Raw genomic sequence first — 19,592 nt, forward strand, 5'->3', positions numbered from 1 at the left:
CAGCCGTGCATAATTTTCAATTCATTTCACTGTGTACACACTCCTTGATCACCACCACACACCTGGCCCTGTAATCTTGCAGGTTCTTATCTTATTCCGCTGTTGGAAAAGTAAGCGATCCATAAATTATACGTCTCGGTCATTTTTTTCCCTTCTATAGTGTCATTGTTGTAAGGCTGTCTTGGCAATAATCTGTAGGTGAGTTGTCAGGTTCCAACAGGAATCTAGATTGCTGAGGGAAATACAGATCACTTTGACAGAAGGAGTAGCAGTGAACGATTTTCATCCAGGCTAAAAGGAAGGAAGGTAGGTAGAGCTGCTTGGTAGGGACAAGTCCTCAGACTACTGCTTTTTCTAAAGCACTGAAATTATTAGTATGTGACCGTGCAGGGGACAATTTAAACATTTGTAGATAACACAAGATTGCGAGTAGAATGAACAGCTAGCAAGGCAATCGTGAACTTTAAGGGGATACACAGAGGCTGGGGTAAAGGACCATAACAACTTTAATACAGAAAATACAGGTACACACACATTGGAAGGAAGGAGAGTGTAAGTAAAGTATGAAGGTTAGAATTTAAAGAGGTCACTGTCACAAAAACGCATGAGGTTACGTGCACATAAGTCATTTAATATGGCAGTACAAACTGAGAAAGTAATTAAAAGTATGTCATTAAAGATTCAAGGCAACATCAGAGGTTACAATAGGAATTTTCAATAAACATTTTATAAAGCTAATGTTCAGCTCCATCTAGACCTGGTCACTGGGCTTCAGGAAAGATGTGAGGGCATTTGAGAGATATGTAACAATATATAAGATGAGTGAGCTGTGTGCAGGGGAAGGCTGAAGCGGCTGGAGACTCCCTTTTCTGCTGAAGAGACAGGATACAGATGAGATATGTGTTCAAAATAATGAATGGTTCAAACCAAACAGCCAGAAAAAAAAATTGTTCCCCTTGGAGAACTTAAAAGGAAATACATTTGTGTTTTTGAAAAACAAAACAGAAAAGGTTTGCAACTGAAATGCAGTTTGGCATTTGGGGGCAGAGCGTAATCAAGTATGCGTTTTGAATACTGTGATGTTATTTCTTAAATTATATGTTATTTTTTTCCAATGGAATACATTTATTCATTTCCATGTATCATTGCTGTATTCTCAGGCTATCTTCTGATTTCCAGGTTGACATAATACATTTTTTTGCTACAGCTAAGGCTATCATAATAAATCTTTTTTGTGCTCCATCCAAATCGAGGCCAAGTTCTTTACTTCTTATATTACTTAAAAGAAAGATCTCTGGATTTTTTGGAATGTTGCTTTTTGTGATTTTATTTAATACCTGGTTTAGATCTTCCCAAATCTTTTCCACTTTCTAACATGCCCAAATTGCATGTACTGTTGTTCCCATTTCTTTCTTACAGCGAAAACATCTATCTGATACTGTTTGGTCCCATTTATTTAACTTTTGGGGCGTGGTGTATAGTACATGGAACACAACAGAGAAGTCCTACTGCGGACTTCCATCACCTAAAATGACAGAAGGAGAAGAAAATGAAATGAACTGACCCAAAATGTAAAAGTAGAAGACACATATTTCTTGTTTATTTTCATTGTGTGATGACATTGTTTAATGGGTTTAATGTATCATATATGTTGAACATTGAGTGGGTGTGATAGTACAGATCTATCACCAATGTACATAGTGTATATAGTTACTGTATCTAGACTGTGCTTACAGCGATTGGCTGAGAGCTAAGCCACACCTATTGTTTGGGCCTTAAAGGGTTGTGTCCCTAGCCAGGTCGGATCATTCCGGACTGGTCGGCCACCTGTGAAGAGCTCCGGTCTTTTGCTAATAAAAGCCTTGGTTTGGATCAACAAGTCTTTGGTTCTTTCGACGAGCTCTACAATTTTATTAGCAAAAGGAATTTTTTTTGAAAGGGATGGAGCGTTTAACTCGGCCAGAAAAACTTGATATCGACCCACAGTCAGCTACAGCCTTCAAAGCCTTTAAGTTCTGGCTGCTGAACTTTGAAAACTTCCTGAGATTCATTCAGGTAGAGGAGGATAACCAGCGTCTAACAGCATTGCTGTCTATGGTGTCCTTGAGAGTCTACGAGAACATCCAGGATGAGACCACTTACACCGCAGCCATAAAAGGTACTGAAAGGACTGTATGATCAACCGGTGAACAGAGTTCATGCCCGGCTCATGCTTGCGTCGAGGAAACAACAGCCCGGCGAGTCCAGCAGGGCATATTTACAAGTACTAAAGGCATTGGGCAAGGACTGTAACTGTGTGGACAAAACTGCTGCCGAGATCACTAGCGACCTCGTCCGGGATGCCTATGTGGCCGGGCTCCGATCGAATGAAGTGAGGCTGCGTTTGCTCGAACAAGGGGTAGAAAAACTAGAGGACGTGGCCCGGATTGCAATCACAATGGAGGATGCAGCCTTAAAGTCCACCGAGCTCTCTAGGGACTGGACCCCTCGTTCTGATGTGAGTAAAGTGCCCTTCTACCCTACCCCTGACGGCCTGTCGGCTGCTGCTACCCTGCCCCGTGCGAACCCGAAATGTTATTTCTGCGGGAGGGACAAGCACAGCAGATCCCAGTGCCCAGCAAGAAAAGCCAGGTGCCAGAAGTGCCTTAAAAACGGCCACTTTGCTGCAGTCTGTAGGTCTAAAATGGCCGCCAGCAAACACAGTGCCTCGTGTGAAGCCCAACCGCCACTATCCCTTTCAAACTCTTCTTCCCCAGAGCTCTCGTCCAATGAGAGCGAGGGCTCCCCTGCACGGCAACGCCTGACGTCACGGAGACGCCGAACCCGGAAGGGGCAACCCACCGTCGCAACCATGGTGATGGCCTGCCTCTCGCCCCCGTGCGGAACACTTGACACTACCGCCGCCACAGCCACCCCCGGGGCCGACGCTACCGCCGCTGCTGCCACCGCCACGGACACCCCCGGGGCCGACGCTACCGCCGCTGCTGCCGCCGCCACAGCCACCCCCGGGGCCGACGCTACAGCCGCTGCTGCCGCCGCCACGGACACCCCCGGGGCCGACGCTACCGCCGCTGCTGCTGCCGCCACAGACACCCCCGGGGCCGACGCTACCGCCGCCGCAGCCACCCCCGCGGCCAACCAGGTGCTCACCCTAGCGTCCATCGCTGACGACCGCCAGGGCCCGACCACCGATCACGAGCAACTACAAACCCCACTACTTACCATTCACCCGCCACAACAGCACTTCTGGGAGGTTCTCCAACCTGCTCCTCGAGCGTTGACTACGTCATCCCGTTGCGTGACGTCATCCCGTTGCGTGACGTCATCGCGCAAAACTCGCCTGTCAACTGCTTCAATAACATTAAACCAGCAATGCTCTCATCCCCTCACCAGAGCAATGGAACTGATTAAAGTGCATGGACACTACACCAATTGCTTATTTGACTCTGGGTCAACTGACAGTTTTATCCAGCCAGATCTGGCCCTCCGTTGGGGACTTGACATTATCCCCACTACCCAGAGGATCTCATTAGCGACGAGGTCGCACTCGACTGGGATAAAGGGGTATTGCATCGCCACGCTGGAAGTACAGGGCGTGACGGTCACCCACTTTAAATTATTCGTCCTTCCCCAATTGTGCGCCCCAGTGTTGCTGGGATTAGACTTCCAGTGTCAGTTCCAAACGGTGTCCCTACACTTTGGGGGACCCCACGCCCCCCTCTCGGTCTGCCATCGCCCCACTCCCGAAGCACCCGAGCAACCCGCCCCCGTGCCCCGGGGCCAATCCTGCGGCCTTTCCACACTCCGGATTGCCCCGCCAGCACTCTTCGCAAACCTCACCCCTGGCTGGAAGCCTGTGGCCACCAAAAGTCGGCAATATAGTTACGAAAACAGGCAATTCATTAGGAGTGAGGTGCGTAGATTGCTGGATGAGGGCATCATCGAACCCAGTTCAAGCCCCTGGAGAGCCCAGGTGGTGGTTGTCAAGAATGGGGAAAAACTACTGATGGTGGTCGACTACAGCCAGACCATTAACCGCTTCACACTCCTGGATGCGTACCCCCTGCCACGCATCACGGATGTGGTGAACCAGATCGCCCAGTACCGCATTTTCTCCACTATTGACCTACGTTCGGCCTACCACCAGCTCCCGATCCGCTGCGAGGACCGACCATTCACGGCCTTTGAAGCGAATGGGCGGCTATATCAATTTCTCAGGGTACCATTCGGGGTCACAAATGGTGTCGCGGTCTTCCAGCGGGAAATGGACAGGATGGTGGACCAGAACGGGCTAACCGCTACCTTCCCGTATCTGGACAATATCACCATCTGCGGCCACGACATGCAGGACCATGACGCCAACCTAGACAAATTTCTTCAAACTGCCCGTCAGCTAAACCTGACTTACAATTTGGACAAGTGTGTTTTCCGGACCACACGACTCGCTATTCTAGGTTGTGTGGTGGAAAACGGGATAGTCATGCCAGATCCTGACCGCATGCATCCCTTAATGGACTTACCCCCCCCACATACCCAGAAAGCTCTCAAACGCTGCCTGGGCCTTTTCTCTTATTACGCACAATGGGTTCCAAACTACGCCGACAAGGCACGTCCTCTTATCAAGACCACCTCTTTTCCCCTCTCGACCGAAGCCACAGCGGCTTTCGATCGAATCAAATCTGACATCGCTGCTGCGACGCTGCACGCGATCGATGAGTCTGTCCCGTTTCAAGTCGAGAGCGATGCATCCGACTTCGCCCTGGCAGCCACCTTGAACCAGGCCGGTTGGCCTGTAGCCTTCTTCTCCAGAACCCTCCAGTAGACACTCCTCGATCGAGAAGGAGGCCCAGGCCATAGTTGAAGCGGTACGTCGTTGGAGACATTACCTCGCTGGGAGGCGCTTTACACTGTTGACTGATCAACGCGCGGTCTCCTTCATGTTCAGCAACACCCAGCGTGGTAAGATAAAAAACGACAAAATCGCCAGATGGAGAATCGAACTCTCCACCTTTAACTATGACATCCTGTACCGGCCTGGTAAGCTCAACGACCCGCCTGACGCGCTCTCCAGGGGGACGTGCGCCAGCATACAGATGGACAGACTACGGAAACTCCATGAGGCGCTCTGTCATCCAGGGGTCACTAGGTTTGCTCACTTTGTCAAGGCGCGCAACTTACCCTACACAATTGAGGAGATCCGCTCCATGACCCGAGCCTGTTCGGTGTGCGCCGAATGCAAGCCCCACTTCTTCCGTCCGGATAACTCCCACGTCATCAAAGCCACCCGCCCCTTCGAGCGTCTTAGTGTAGACTTTAAGGGACCCCTACCGTCGACCAATCGTAATACCTACATCCTTACGGCCATCGACGAATACTCCCGCTTCCCATTCGCTGTGGCCTGCCCAGACACCACTGCCACCTCAGTGATACAGGCCCTTCACAGTATTTTCACCATCTTCGGGTACCCCAATTCCATCCACAGTGATAGGGGGTCCTCATTCATGAGTGCAGAGCTGCAACAGTACCTTCTGGAGTGTGGCATTGCTTCAAGCAGGACCACGAGCTATAACCCACGCGGTAATGGCCAGGTCGAGAGGGAGAATGCCACCATATGGAGAGCGGTTACACTGGCTCTCCGGTCTAAAGGTCTCCCCACCTCTCACTGGCAGGAGGTTCTCACTAGTGCCTTACACTCCATCCGCTCCCTCCTATGTACTGCAACAAATGCCACCCCCCACGAAAGGATGTTCCTTTTCCCGAGGAAATCCGAATCGGGAACCACTGTACCGGCATGGCTCACCGTCCCTGGCCCCGTCCTTTTGCGACGCCACGTCCGGCACTCAAAGAATGACCCCTTGGTCGACCGAGTGACTCTACTCCACGCGAACCCACATTACGCATACGTGGAGTTCCCAGACGGGCGGGAGGACACTGTTTCGGTGCGGGACCTAGCTCAGGACGCGGTAGACCCAGCAAACCCCCCAACTCCTTATGCTCCAGGCCCCGTGCCGCAACAGGAGGACCAACAGCACCCCAATGACTCGGGCCACCCTGCCGACAAAACGACTGGGGAATTGAGCGACGGAGCAGTCGCACCCGATGAGCCCGCTGGTGACACCACTCCAGCGACCCCAATCCCGGCACCACGGCGGTCACGCCGGATGGTCAGACCCCCTGACCGCTACAGTCCTTGACCTACCCCTTCCTTTTCATTCTCTCCCTCGTTTTTGTTTTTTTTTTTTTCCCGGGTCAATTCCCGGGTGAATGTGATAGTACAGATCTATCACCAATGTACATAGTGTATATAGTTACTGTATCTAGACTGTGCTTACAGCGATTGGCTGAGAGCTAAGCCACACCTATTGTTTGGGCCTTAAAGGGTTGTGTCCCTAGCCAGGTCGGATCATTCCGGACTGATTTGAAGTACTGAAGAAATAATATTCAGTGGACTTTACAGAAACTCTGGAGAATGCTATGTGCATTTCACAAGTAGGTGCTAATTGAAATGATGACATTAAAGCAACAAGGAGGTAAAGCTCTGGCTGTTAAAAAGCTCTTTTGTGTTTTGACAGTGCACAGAAAGGTCACTCTGGGTTTTGTTTACCTAAGGCAACAGCTTGACCAAGGAGACTAAATCCTGTTGTTTGCTGAAGAAGGTGGGGGGGGGGTGTTTGCAAGTGAGAGAGTGACATGGGCTTTCTAGCAGTCTCAGTTGGTGAGAGAGAAAGAGAGAGGGGGGGGGGGGGTGGGGGTGAAACAAGCTCTCTCAGCCAGAGTCTGTGTGACACTGAAAGCCAGCTGAAACAAGCAGGAGAAGCTTGTTGAAATAGAAAATGGCTGGAAGTGCTATCTGTCTGATGTTTCTCTTGGAATAAATGGAACAGAAAAGTACTTTGTAGTAGCCTGAAAGAAAGAGGTTACCATCTGGAGAATCCTGATGGGGCAAGTTTCATCAGCAAGACATTGAGGTGACTAATGATGATACCTTGTTGTGGAAATCATGGAACAACAAATCTCTCTCTGCAAACCCTACAAGAACCTTCCTGAGCAGTAAACATTTACCTTTCGAGCACCAAAGCCTGGTAAACTTTAATGTTAAATTCTGTGCACAAGGTAAGAATTACCTGCAACCAGAGAATTTGAAAGAATGAGAAGTGAGATTGAACTGTGAATCAGAGAACTTTTCTTGCATTTACACCCACATCACATACACATACGTTTAGAATTAGAAGGGGGTTAAGTTGGGTTTAGTTAAATAGAATACCTAGGGTCGCCGAAAATGTTTTCCCAGAATCACAATGCGGCTTTCGCGCAAACAGAGGAACTACTGACATGGTCTTTGCCCTCAGACAGCTCCAAGAAAAGTGCAGAGAACAAAACAAAGGACTCTACATCACCTTTGTTGACTTCACCAAAGCCTTCGTCACCGTGAGTAGGAAAGGGCTTTGGCAATTACTAGAGCGCCTCGGATGCCCCCCAAAGTTCCTCAACATGGTTATCCAACTGCACGAAAACAAACAAGGTCGGGTCAGATACAGCAATGAGCTCTCTGAACCCTTCTCCATTAACAATGGCGTGAAGCAAGGCTGTGTTCTCGCACCAACCCTCTTTTCAATCTTCTTCAGCATGATGCTGAACCAAGCCATGAAAGACCTCAACAATGAAGACGCTGTTTACATCCGGTACCGCATGGATGGCAGTCTCTTCAATCTGAGGCGCCTGCAAGCTCACACCAAGACACAAGAGAAACTTGTCCATGAACTACTCTTTGCAGACGATGCCGCTTTAGTTGCCCATTCAGAGCCAGCTCTTCAGCGCTTGACGTCCTGTTTTGCGGAAACTGCCAAAATGTTTGGCCTGGAAGTCAGCCTGAAGAAAACTGAGGTCCTCCATCAGCCAGCTCCCCACCATGACTACCAGCCCCCCCCCACCCCCCACATCTCCATCGGGCACACAAAACTCAAAACGGTCAACCAGTTTACCTATCTCGGCTGCACAATTTCATCGGATGCAAGGATCGACAACAAGATAGACAACAGACTCGCCTAGGCAAATAGCGCCTTTGGAAGACTACACAAAAGAGTCTGGAAAAACAACCAACTGAAAAACCTCACAAAGATTAGTGTATATAGAGCCGTTGTCATACCCACACTCCTGTTCAGCTCCGAATCATGGGTCCTTTACCGGCATCACCTACGGCTCCTAGAACGCTTCCACCAGCGTTGTCTCCGCTCCATCCTCAACATTCATTGGAGCGACTTCATCTCCAACATCGAAGTACTCGAGATGGCAGAGGTCGACAGCATCGAATCCACACTGCTGAAGATCAAATTGCGCTGGGTAGGTCACGTCTCCAGAATGGAGGACCATCGCCTTCCCAAGATCGTGTTATATGGCGAGCTCTCAACTGGCCACCGAGACAGATGTGCACCAAAAAAGAGGTACAAGGACTGCCTAAAGAAATCTCTTGGTGCCTGCCACATTGACCACCGCCAGTGGGCTGATATCGCCTCAAACCGTGCATCTTGGCACCTCACAGTTTGGCAGGCAGCAACCTCCTTTGAAGAAGACCGCAGAGCCCACCTCACTGTCAAAAGACAAAGGAGGAAAACCCACCACCCAACCCCAACCAACCAATTTTCCCTTGCAACCGCTGCAACTGTGTCTGCCTGTCCCGCATCGGACTTGTCAGCCACAAACGAGCCTGCAGCTGACGTGGACATTACCCCTCCATAAATCTTCGTCCACGAAGCCAAGCCAAAAGTTAAGTTAATAGAGATAAGTTAAATTTTGATTCTGTTTTCATGTTTAAGGATAATTAAAAACAATTTTTGTTTAAGTAACTATTTGTATTGGTGATTGTGTATTACGGCTGGGTTTTGGGGTCTTCTAGGCTCATAACACTCTCAATCCATGCCCTCGTTTGAATCTCCCCCACTCTCAGTGGAAAAAGCCTGTCCACATTGACTCTCTATCAAATCACCGCTCAACCTTCTACACTCCAGAGAATAAAGTCCCAGCCTGCTTAACCATTCCCCATAGTCAAACCCTGAAACCCAGCAACATTCTCGTAAATCTTCTTTGTACTCTCTCTATAATGTTTAGTATGTTATTTTCTAACACGTGTTTTCCCAGTGACATTACTTCCATCTTTCCATACTCTATTCTACTGTTATGTCAAGGCTGACCCACCTTCATTCTGAAATAGTAATAAGACTGCCAAAGTTTCCTCATGGAAACTTGTTCTGAGCAGCTGCCAACTGCCTCACTCGAGCTTGTTGCAAAACAGACAAAAGTTCCATTGGTGTGACTGTTTGAATAGGAAAGGCAGATTTTGTTCTCGTGGGAGACAACAGCATGAATCATGGCCACATTCATTTACAGGCTTCATTCTAAGAATCTGCCTAACACCTCCCACTACCCACTACCAGACATTTCCATGGAGGTTCAGAATTCAACTGGGCCAGAGTTGCTTGTGAGATGAGGACTGTGGGACTGTTGTGGATTTAAAATGAAGTCCCAAAATCTCAGTTTCTCTTACTATCAAAGCTGTTTAACATCATTCCAAGCAATAACCACAGATTTAATGCTGTCGATCCTTGAGGACAGCCTTCTGTAAAAATATGTGGATGAACATCCTCTTGGGTTTAAGCTGTCAGAGGAAGGAAGCCTCATGAGGTGGCAGGGAATCAGTGTGTTTTTAAAGGCCTAGTGCCAACAATATCCTATGCACATTCCTCTGAATCTCATAACACAAATACAGTATATTTTCATAGGAATACAATAGCCTTTACTTTGCGTTTGACATTTCAACACACAAGTGCTCGCAGGTAAACATTTGGATGAAGCTTTGATGGAATCTGCCTTGGGACGAATGATGGGATGACTAATATTAGAAGTTTGTGCAGAATGACATTGTGGAGCTGAAACAAGATGCAGGAGGTACCATGTCACTACAGCAGATGAATTTACAGTTGTGCACAAAAGTAATTCCCATAAATCCATGGTCCCCAATTGGAATGCCTCTCTCGACAGCATAAAATGGAGCACAACCAATATTCCTCAGCATTTGAAAAATACGCTCGTAATTGTGTCAACCCATCAGGAAGAATGCTCACGAGCATGAGATTGTCCACCACCAGGTTCAAGGCCAGCTTTTTTCCTGCATTTACCAAACTCCTGATTGAAACACAAAATAGTAAAATGATGTTGCCTTTGCTCTGTAGCAACTGCTCTCTCTCTCTCTCTGCAGCTCTGCACTTCTCTACTCTGCCTTACTTGGTACATCAAATATGAGATGGTTACTGATCTGGTCGCAAAACAACATCTATAATTACATCTTGGAACCATAGCACCAGAGAACACTGAAGTACAGAAACAGGGTCTATGGCCCATCTAGCCTGTGCTGAACTATTAGTCTGCCTCAAGCCATTGACCTGCAGCCGGGCACGTAGCGTGTGACAAATGTTACGAGCCCAGAGGACCCCAAAACCCAGCAGCAATAGATATTTAGCAAGACAAATGGCTACTTAAACTAAAGTTGCTTTTAATTATCTTTAAACATGAAAACAGAATCACTCTTTAACTTATCACTATTAACTAACCTAACTTAATCTTTTTCTAATTCTAAGCATACATTTATGTAATGCATGTTTAAGTTCAGAAAAGTTCTTTGGTTCACAGTCCAATCTCACTTCTCATTCCTTCAAGTTCAATGGTTGCACTCAATTTTTATACTGTGCACAGAATTTAACATTTATGAAGTTCACCAGGCTTTGGTGCTCGAAAGGCAAATGTTTACCACCCAGGAAGGTTCTTGTCAGTTTTCAGAGAGAGATTTGTTGCTCCAGGACACCCACAACTGATTTACTTCCATCAACCACTTCAGTGTCTTGCTGAAGAAACTTTCCCCATCAGGGTACTCCAGATGATAACCTTTCTTTCAGATCACCACAGAGTTCCTTTTTGCTTCCCTTATTTCAAGTGAAACATTAGACAGCCAGTCCTCTCCTCTTGCATGAACCACAAGGGCTTTGACCAGGCTGAACTAAGCACTCACAACCCGTCTTCCAAATGGGGTTTTCCACAAGCTTGCCAGCTTGTCCTGTTCTAGTCCCAACTGCTGCTGCTGACTGTAAGACTGTAGAACTGATTTCTGTCTGTCTGAGTCTCTCTCTTAGAGAGAAAACCTCTCTGCTTGAAAAACCACATGACCCTTCTAGAACAGCAGGTTTCCATCCAGACAATCTGTGGCTCCAACAAGTTATTTCTTCTGTTGCCTTTTTGTAAACAACAAGTCTCTCAGACACTCTCCAAAGCTTTTGTAAAGGCTGTTGGCCCCAACATATCTAGCATGAGCAGAGCTCCAGTATTTTAAATAAAATCTGTTTTAAAGTGTTTGTATGTGACCTACACTAAAAGCCCTGCTCCAATGTATCTCCCAAAAACATATCTATATACAATACAAACACAACATAATCTGTCACACAATAAACTTGAACTTGTTGACCAAAAAAACAAAAACTTGCCGCCAGAAAATCATGATGGTTGAAGGCGTGTGAGTGACTGATTGTAGAATGGCACTAAGAGATGCAAACAAAACCATCAAGTGAGTTACGTCAAAGGTATATTTGCTGTCTTTTGCATCTAATTTCTGCAGCAATCCTTCATCTCTATGGGTTTCAAGACAGCCATCATCATCCTAGTATCAAAGAGGGTGACAGCAACAGGCCTATAAGACCACCACCCTGTGTTACTGACCTCCACCATTAGGAAATGCTTCAAGTGCTTGCCGATGGAACACATCTAACTGCATCTTCCAGAAACACTGCACCCATTTCAATTCACCTTTAGAGAGAACTGTTCTACTGATGATGCTATAGCCTGTCCTACCTGTAGAACGATGTCTCATATGCCAGACTATGGTTTATTGACTTCAACTGTAATACAATTATTCCCTGGAGGCTGATGAAGAAGCTGTCCTTGCTTGGTCCCAACATCCCTCTCTGTAACTAGACTCTGGACTTCCTAACAAAAAGAACATAAATATGTCCATGTTGGCAGCAGAACGTTGAGCATAATCACTCTGAGCACTGGCACACCTCAGGGCTGTGGGCTCAGTCTGTTCTTGAGTGCCCTACTGACCCACCACTGCAACTCCCGATCCAGATCCAACAGCGTCAGCAAGTTTGCAGATAACACAACAGTCGTCAGCCTCATCAGCAACAACGATGAGTCACTCTACAGAGAAGAGGAGGAAAATCTCATGAAGTGGTACAAGAGTAACAACCTGAGTCTCACCGTGGACAAGACAAAGGAGATGATTTTAGACCGGGAGGATCAGGGACATCCACCCTCCATTACATAAAAGAGTGAAGAGCAGCAGGTACCTCAGAGTCAATTAATATTGGCGATCCAATTGGGTCTAGTGATCATAATACTGTTAGTTTTAAGGTAGTTTTAGGGAGGAGCAAGGAGGGGCCTAAAGTTGAGGTTCTGGATTGGAGAAGAGCAAATTTCGAAGGAATAAGAAGGGATTTGGGGAGTATTGAGTGGGACAGGATATTTTCAGGTGACGGTGTAAATGAGAAATGGAGGATATTCAAAAAAGAAATTTTGAGGGTACAGAGTAGTTATGTCTCAGTGAGGATCAAAGGAAAGGCTGGAAGTCATAGGGAGGCTTGGTTTTCAAGGAATATTGGAAATTTGGTTAGGACAGAAAGGGAGGTGTACAAGAGGTATAAAGAACAGAGAGCTGACAATTTGAAGGAGGACTACAAGGAGTGTAGAAGGAATCTTAAGAAAGAAATTAGAAAGGCCAAAAAAAGGCACGAAGAGGCTTTGGCAGGCAGAGTAAAAATAAATCCAAAGGGTTTCTATAAGTACATTAAAAGTAAAAGATTAGTGAAGGATAAAATTGGACCCTTTGTAGATAGTGAGGGTAGGCTGAGTGAGAAGTCAGAGGAAATGGGGGAAATTTTGAATGATTTCTTTGCCTCAGTATTCACTAGTGAAAATAATATTGAACCAGTTGAGGTAAAGAAAAACAGTGGGGAGGTAATGAAGCATATAAGGATAACCGAGGAGGTAGTGATGGCTGTGTTGAAAAAGATAAAGGTGGATAAATCTCCAGGACTGGACAAAATATTCCCAAGGACACTCAGGGAGGCTAGTGGACAGATAGTGGGGCCATTAACATAGATATTTAGGATGTCACTGGCCACGGGGTTAGTGCCTAAGGATTGGAGGGATTGCCTTCATGTCGTTCTGCTGTTTAAGAAAGGGTCTAAATGTAAACCTGGGAATTATAGGCCCGTGCGTCTGACGTCTGTGGTGGGCAAGTTGATGGAAAGTGTTCTGAGGGATGGTATTTACAATTATTTGGAGGTACAGGGATTGCTAGCGAGTAATCAGCATGGTTTTGACAGGGGTAGATCATGCTTGACAAACCTGATTGAGTTTTTCGAGGGAGTTACAAAAAAGGTTGATGAAGAGAAAGCTGTGGATGTTGTCCATTTAGACTTTAGTAAAGCTTTTGACAAAGTTCCCCACAGGAGGTTAGGAAAAAAGGTGGAGGCATTAGGTATAAATGAGGAAGTAGTGAAATGGATTCAGCAATGGTTGGATGGGAGGTGTCAGAGAGTAGTGGTAGAAAATTGTTTGTCCAATTGGAGGCCAGTGACTAGTGGAGTTCCTCAGGGATCGGTCCTCGGTCCACTATTATTTGTTATATATATTAATGATCTGGAAGTAGGGGTGGAGAATTGGATAAGCAAGTTTGCGGATGATACAAAGATTGGTGGTGTTGTGGACAGTGAGGAAGATTACCGTAGATTAAAAGGTGATTTAGGAAGGCTGGAGGTGTGTGCTGAGAAATGGCTGATAGAATTTAATACAGATAAGTGTAAGGTGTTACATTTTGGAAAGGCAAATCTAAATAGGTCATATGCATTAAATGGTAGGCTATTGAGATGTGCAGAGCAACAAAGGGATTTACGAGTTGTGGTAAATAGTACCCTCAAGGGTGATACTCAGGTAGATGGTGTGGTGAAGAAGGCATTTGGAATGTTGGCCTTCATAAATCGGAGTATTGAATTCAAGAGTAGGGAGGTTATGATGAAATTGTACAAGGCATTGGAGAGGCCAAATTTGGAGTACTGTGTACAGTTTTGGTCACCAAATTATAGGAAGGATATAAACAAAATAAAGAGAGTGCAGAGAAGGTTCACGAGAATGTTGACAGGATTTCAAGGTTTGAGTTACAGGGAAAGGTTGTGCAGACTGGGGTTTTTTTCTCTGGAGCGTAGAAGATTGAGAGGGGACTTGATAGAGGTGTTTAAGATTTTAAAAGGGACAGACAGAGTAAACGTGGATAGGCTTTTTCAATTAAGAGTGCAGGAGATTCAAACTAGAGGGCATGGTTTAAGATTGAAGGGGGAAATTATAAGTGGAACATGAGGGGAAATTTCTTTACGCAAAGGGTGGTGGGGATGTGGAATGAGCTTCCGACAGACATGGTCGAGGCGGGATCATTGGTTACATTTAAGGAAAGACTAGATAGTTACATGGATAGGAGAGGACTGGAGGGATATGGACCGGGTGCTGATCAGTGGGACTAGGAGGGTGGGGATTTGTTACGGCATGGACTAGTAGGGCCAAACTGGTTATATGGTTATATGGTTATAATTTAAGAAGTGATCTATCGTGGACACATAATATCTCCTCACTTGTCAGGAAACCCCAACAGCGACTGAACTTTCTGAGACAACTGGGGCAGCAAGTCTACCAGCCACCATTGTGTCAACTCTTTTTAGGAGCTCTATCAAGAGTGTCCTTCCAGGCAGCGTCACAGTGTGGTACAATTGCTGTAGACCATTGGATCGGTGGTCAATCCACAGGAGCACAAGAGTGAAAGAGAGGATTGCCAGTATCTCCCTCCCATCTATCAACATGGTCTACAGGGATTATTGTCTGAAGAGGGATTGTAAAAATCAACTAAGCACTTCGACCATACCACACACAACATCTTCCAGCTGTTCAAGTCGGGGAAGAGCTACAGAAGTATCAGAGCCAGAATCACCAGGCTGAGAAACAGTTTCCTCCCACAGGCAGTGAGAATGCTGAACGACAAAAGGAACTGGTGATACACACCCTCTGAGGCTCTACTATTTATTTAGTAACTGTTATTTATTTTTATATATGTATCTACGCACTATTTGTCTGTTGCATGTTTTTACATTGAGGACCAGAGAATGCTGTTTCTAAATTTTGAAATAAATTTAGACATACAGCACAGTGACATACTCTTCCAGCCCCCGAGCCCATGCTGCCCAAATATCCCAAGTAGTGTACAGTTTTGAAGGCTGGGAGGAAATCGGAGAACACAAAGGAAACCCATGCAGACACGGGGAGAATGTAGAAACTCCTTCCAATTCACTGGTGGTGTAACAACACTGTGTTAATCACTACATTAACTGTGCAGTCTGGGTGGTTTTTGTACATTGGATGATAATAAACCTGAACCTGAACTTGTTAATGTGAGCTTGGAAAAAGATGTTTGGAAATTTACTTGGACTGAGAGATTTGGGATTTTTTTGCATCAATGTGATACAATTTTCACGAATTATTTGTGAATATGATAAGAAAGTATTGCTCTGAATTGCTGAGAACCTCGATGTTCCCTTTCTAACTCTGTAACTCCACTCTGAACTGCGTTTTAGTGTTGTCTTGGCATGGTCTGCTTGCAAAACAAACTTCCTCATTGTACAATAAACTTGAAGAAAATGCCAGAAAAACAGCCTTCTGAGAACAGAGGCATTCTGGACCTTTATCTATATACTCAAAGGCATGAGAATGTCTTCATGTCAAAAGATTCTTCCCTTGTTTCAATATTCCCCAATATTCTTAAATTATGGGACATTCTGATGATATTAAATATGTGTTATACAATCCGGTTCTTTCTCTCAAGTTTCTCAAAATAGAATGTTCAAGTCCTCAGATTGAATTAAAAAAGTTAAAACTGCACCTCTGAGAAAATTCTCACTCACCATTTATTAAGGTAAACATGTGATGATGAAGCTGGAAAAATCCATACATGTGGATCCATAGTGTTGTGGAATTTGGCCTTGACAATTTCCCAGTGTTAACGGAGCATAGGGATCAGCAGAGGATCGTGGGCAGGGAAGAGTTGTGTGATGAAGACCAGAGAGTGCAGTGGGTGGAGGGGAGGGGAACAGATGGCTGGAGGAGGACACATGAGGTGCACATTGGGGAGAAGAATGGAGTAGGTCAAGTATTTCATTTTCCATCAGAATGTATCTTTTAAACATGGGATTGTTGGTATTTAGCAGATTAGAATTAGATGTTCCATCTACAGAAAACAGAACATTACAGCACAAATCAGGCCCTGCAGCCCACGATGTTGTGCTGACCTATGTACAATTATTTCACAACAATCTAACCCATCCCTAAGACACACACATAACCTGACTACATTCATGTGCATATCCAAGAGCACTTTAAATGTCTGCATTTACCAGCCTCCATCACCAGGCCTGGTAATGTATTCCAGGCAAACCCCACTCACTGTGTAAAAGGTTTACTTCTGAAGTTTCCCTTAAACTATCCATTCATCTTAAAAATAAAAATTTCTTTGACAGCTCAGCAGATTTACATTATGTTTTAAACTCTTGATTAACTAAATTCTTACCTCATCAGGAAATTGCTCCCGGAACATTTTTTTATTAAACTTTGTGATTTGTTAAGGGAAGTGTCACAAAGCAACAAGAGTAATACTTGCATAGGTTGTTAGGGAACGAGACAGGACAGGTGACAGATGTATGTGTAAGTGAACATTTTGGGTCCAGTGATCATAATGTCATTAGCTTCAATGTATTTATTGAAAAGGATAGATCTGGTCCTCAAGTTTAGATTCTAAATTGGAGGGAGGGCAATTTTGAGGAAATGAGAAAGGCTGTAGGAAGATTGGATTGGGATTAGTTGTTTTATGGCAAGGATACATGGGAGGCCCTCAGGGAGAAATTTTGAGCGCAGAGTTTGCATGTTCCTATTAGGATCAAAAGCAAAATTAACAGGCATAGGAAACCCTGGTTTTGAAGAGATATGGAGAGGTATTGGTGATCTGGTTAAGGTGTTCAGCAGGTATAGGCAACAAGGAGCAAATGATGTACATGAAGAGTACAAAAAAAAGCAAGAAAATACTCAAGAAGGAAATGAGGAAGGCAAAAAGGGACAAAAATTGTTGTTTGTTGTATACATCAATGAGGTTGCACTGGCAAGTAAACCTGAAGGGTTTCTAGAAATATATTAGGAGTAAAAGGATAATAAGGGGCAAAATTGGTCCCCGAGAGGATCAGAGTGGTCGTCTGTGAGCCTTACGAGATAGGGTTGATCTTAAACTTTTTTTTAAAAATCAGTATTTACTCAGGTAACTGGCAGAGTGAATAAGGAAGAAAGGAAGGGAAAGAAACAGTAAAGTCATGGAACAGTTGAAGATTAGGAGGGGGAGGTGCTTTCTGCTTTACAGTGAATAAAGGTAGATTAATTACCTGGGCCAGATATGATATTCCCTCCGATGTTGAGGGGGACTATTGTAGAAATTGCAGGGGCCCTGACTGATATATCCAAAATGTCCTTGGCTACGGGTGAGGTGCCAGAGGATTGGAGGGTAGTTCATGTTGTCACATTGTTTTAAAAGGGCTCCAAAAGAAAACCAGGAAATTATAGGCTGGTGAGTCTGACATCAGTGTTGGGTAAATTATTGGAAGGAGTTGTGTGGGACAGGAGTTATAGGTATTTGGAATGTTATGGGCTGATTAAGGACAGTCAGTATGGCTTTGTGTGTGGTAGGTTGTGTTTAATGAGTCATAATTTTTCCAAGGAGGTTACCAGGAAGGTAGATGAGGGAAGTGTTGTGGATGTTGTCTATATGGAGTTTTGTAAAGCCTTTGTCAAGACCCCACATGGGAGGTTAGTTCAAAATTCAGACATAAGGTATTTATGGAGAGATTGCAAACTGGATTCGAAATTGGCTGTGTGGGAGAAGACAGAGGGTGGTAGTGGATGATTACTTCTCAGACTGAGGTAATCAGTCTGGTGTTGGGAGCATTGTGGTTTGTTGTATATATCAATGATCTGGATGATGATGTGATGAATTGGTTCAGCAAGTTTGCTGATGACACAAAGATAAGAGGTGGAGGACCTGATTATAGGAAGGTTATCAAAGCTTTCAAAGGAGAATGGACCAGAAAATGGCAAATGGCAAATGGAGTTAAATGCAGAGAAGTGTGAGGTGATGCATTTTAGAAGGGCAAACCAAGGTTGGAGATATACAGTTAATGATAGGGCACTGTGATGGATTATTTCATATTTTATATTGCAGTTAGATAAGTTTTTGAAGGAGATAGATTGTGGGGGTAGTGTAGGTCACAAAAAAACACAAACACTTCACAAGACTGATCTCATTTAAAACACAAGGGCTCTGTTAAAACCAAACAGTCCGGTCCCAGTGCCTTTGTAGGGACAATGGAAACTGCTTTGCTGAAGGCTTTCACAAGCAGGTGCAAATAGAAGAACCTGAGTCAAAGAGACTTCACAAGTAGGTGTTAATTGGACATGCTGTGGAGTAATGAAATATTGTTTCGAAAGCAACCGATGAATGGGCTCAGAAGTTTGGGTCCGGTGCCATAATCTGTATGGTTGCAGTTTGCTGTTCTAAGAAGGTCATGTGGTTTTGCAAGGGGGGGGAAGAGAGAGAGAGAGAGAGAGAGAGAGAGAGAGAGAGAGAGAGAGAGAGAATTCAGTAGTGGCTTTTAGAAGCTGGCAGCTTGATAAAACCCCATTTTGAAGTTGGATTGTGAGTTCTGAGTTCAGCCTGTTGAAAACCCTTGTGGTCCATACAAGAGAAAATGGCTGGCCAGAGTGTTTCACCTGAAATAAGGGAAACAAAACGAGAAGAGGTTATCACTTGGAAAACTCTAATGGGGCAAGTTTCTTCAGCAAAACACTGAAGTGGCTGATCGGAGGGAATCAGTTTGTGTGTTTCTAATGAATAATGAATCTCTCTCTGAAACCAACAAGAACCTTCCTGAGTGGTAACCAATTACCTTTAAGCACCAGAGCTTGAAAATTCATAAACTTTAAATTCTATGCACAGTAGAAGAATTGCCTGATACACTGGTGAACTTGGAGGAGGGAGAAGTGAGATTGGACTGTGAATCAAAGAAATTTTCTGAAATACACAACAGCAACAGTGGAGAATCCATATAACCATAATGTAGTGACTACTCCAGTAGCTACTAAACCAATTCACCGGACACAGTGGTTAGTGAGCAAAACTCTTTATTCAAATCTGCCTCCTCTTTTAAATTCCTTCCAGCCCAAACACCCAGGACATGAAATGACATCATCCTGTGCCTGTGACTCACCCAAAGAGCACCTGACTTAAAGACGAAGGGAGCCCCACATCATCTTGTAAGTATCTAACTCTCTAGTGCGCTGCCATTTGGTCTGTAGCCCTGCATGGCCTTACGGCCAGGTGAGTGAGCAGCGTTTAGGCCCATGGCGCTGTGTGG

At 45.2% G+C, this 19,592-nt stretch overlaps 1 long non-coding RNA gene across 1 annotated transcript in view; it reads left to right on the forward strand.

Annotated features, from left to right (window-relative positions):
- Window positions 1-250: 250 nt before the first annotated feature.
- Window positions 251-19,592, forward strand: part of LOC138739867 (uncharacterized) — a 39,402-nt gene continuing 20,060 nt past the window's right edge. Inside the window, exons 1-2 of the long non-coding RNA XR_011342500.1 lie at window positions 251-306; window positions 19,397-19,491. This is a non-coding gene — a long non-coding RNA (uncharacterized lncRNA). The remainder of the gene's footprint in view (window positions 307-19,396; window positions 19,492-19,592) is intronic.

This window comes from Narcine bancroftii, chromosome 7, assembly GCF_036971445.1.
Source record: "Narcine bancroftii isolate sNarBan1 chromosome 7, sNarBan1.hap1, whole genome shotgun sequence".
NCBI lineage: Eukaryota > Metazoa > Chordata > Chondrichthyes > Torpediniformes > Narcinidae > Narcine > Narcine bancroftii.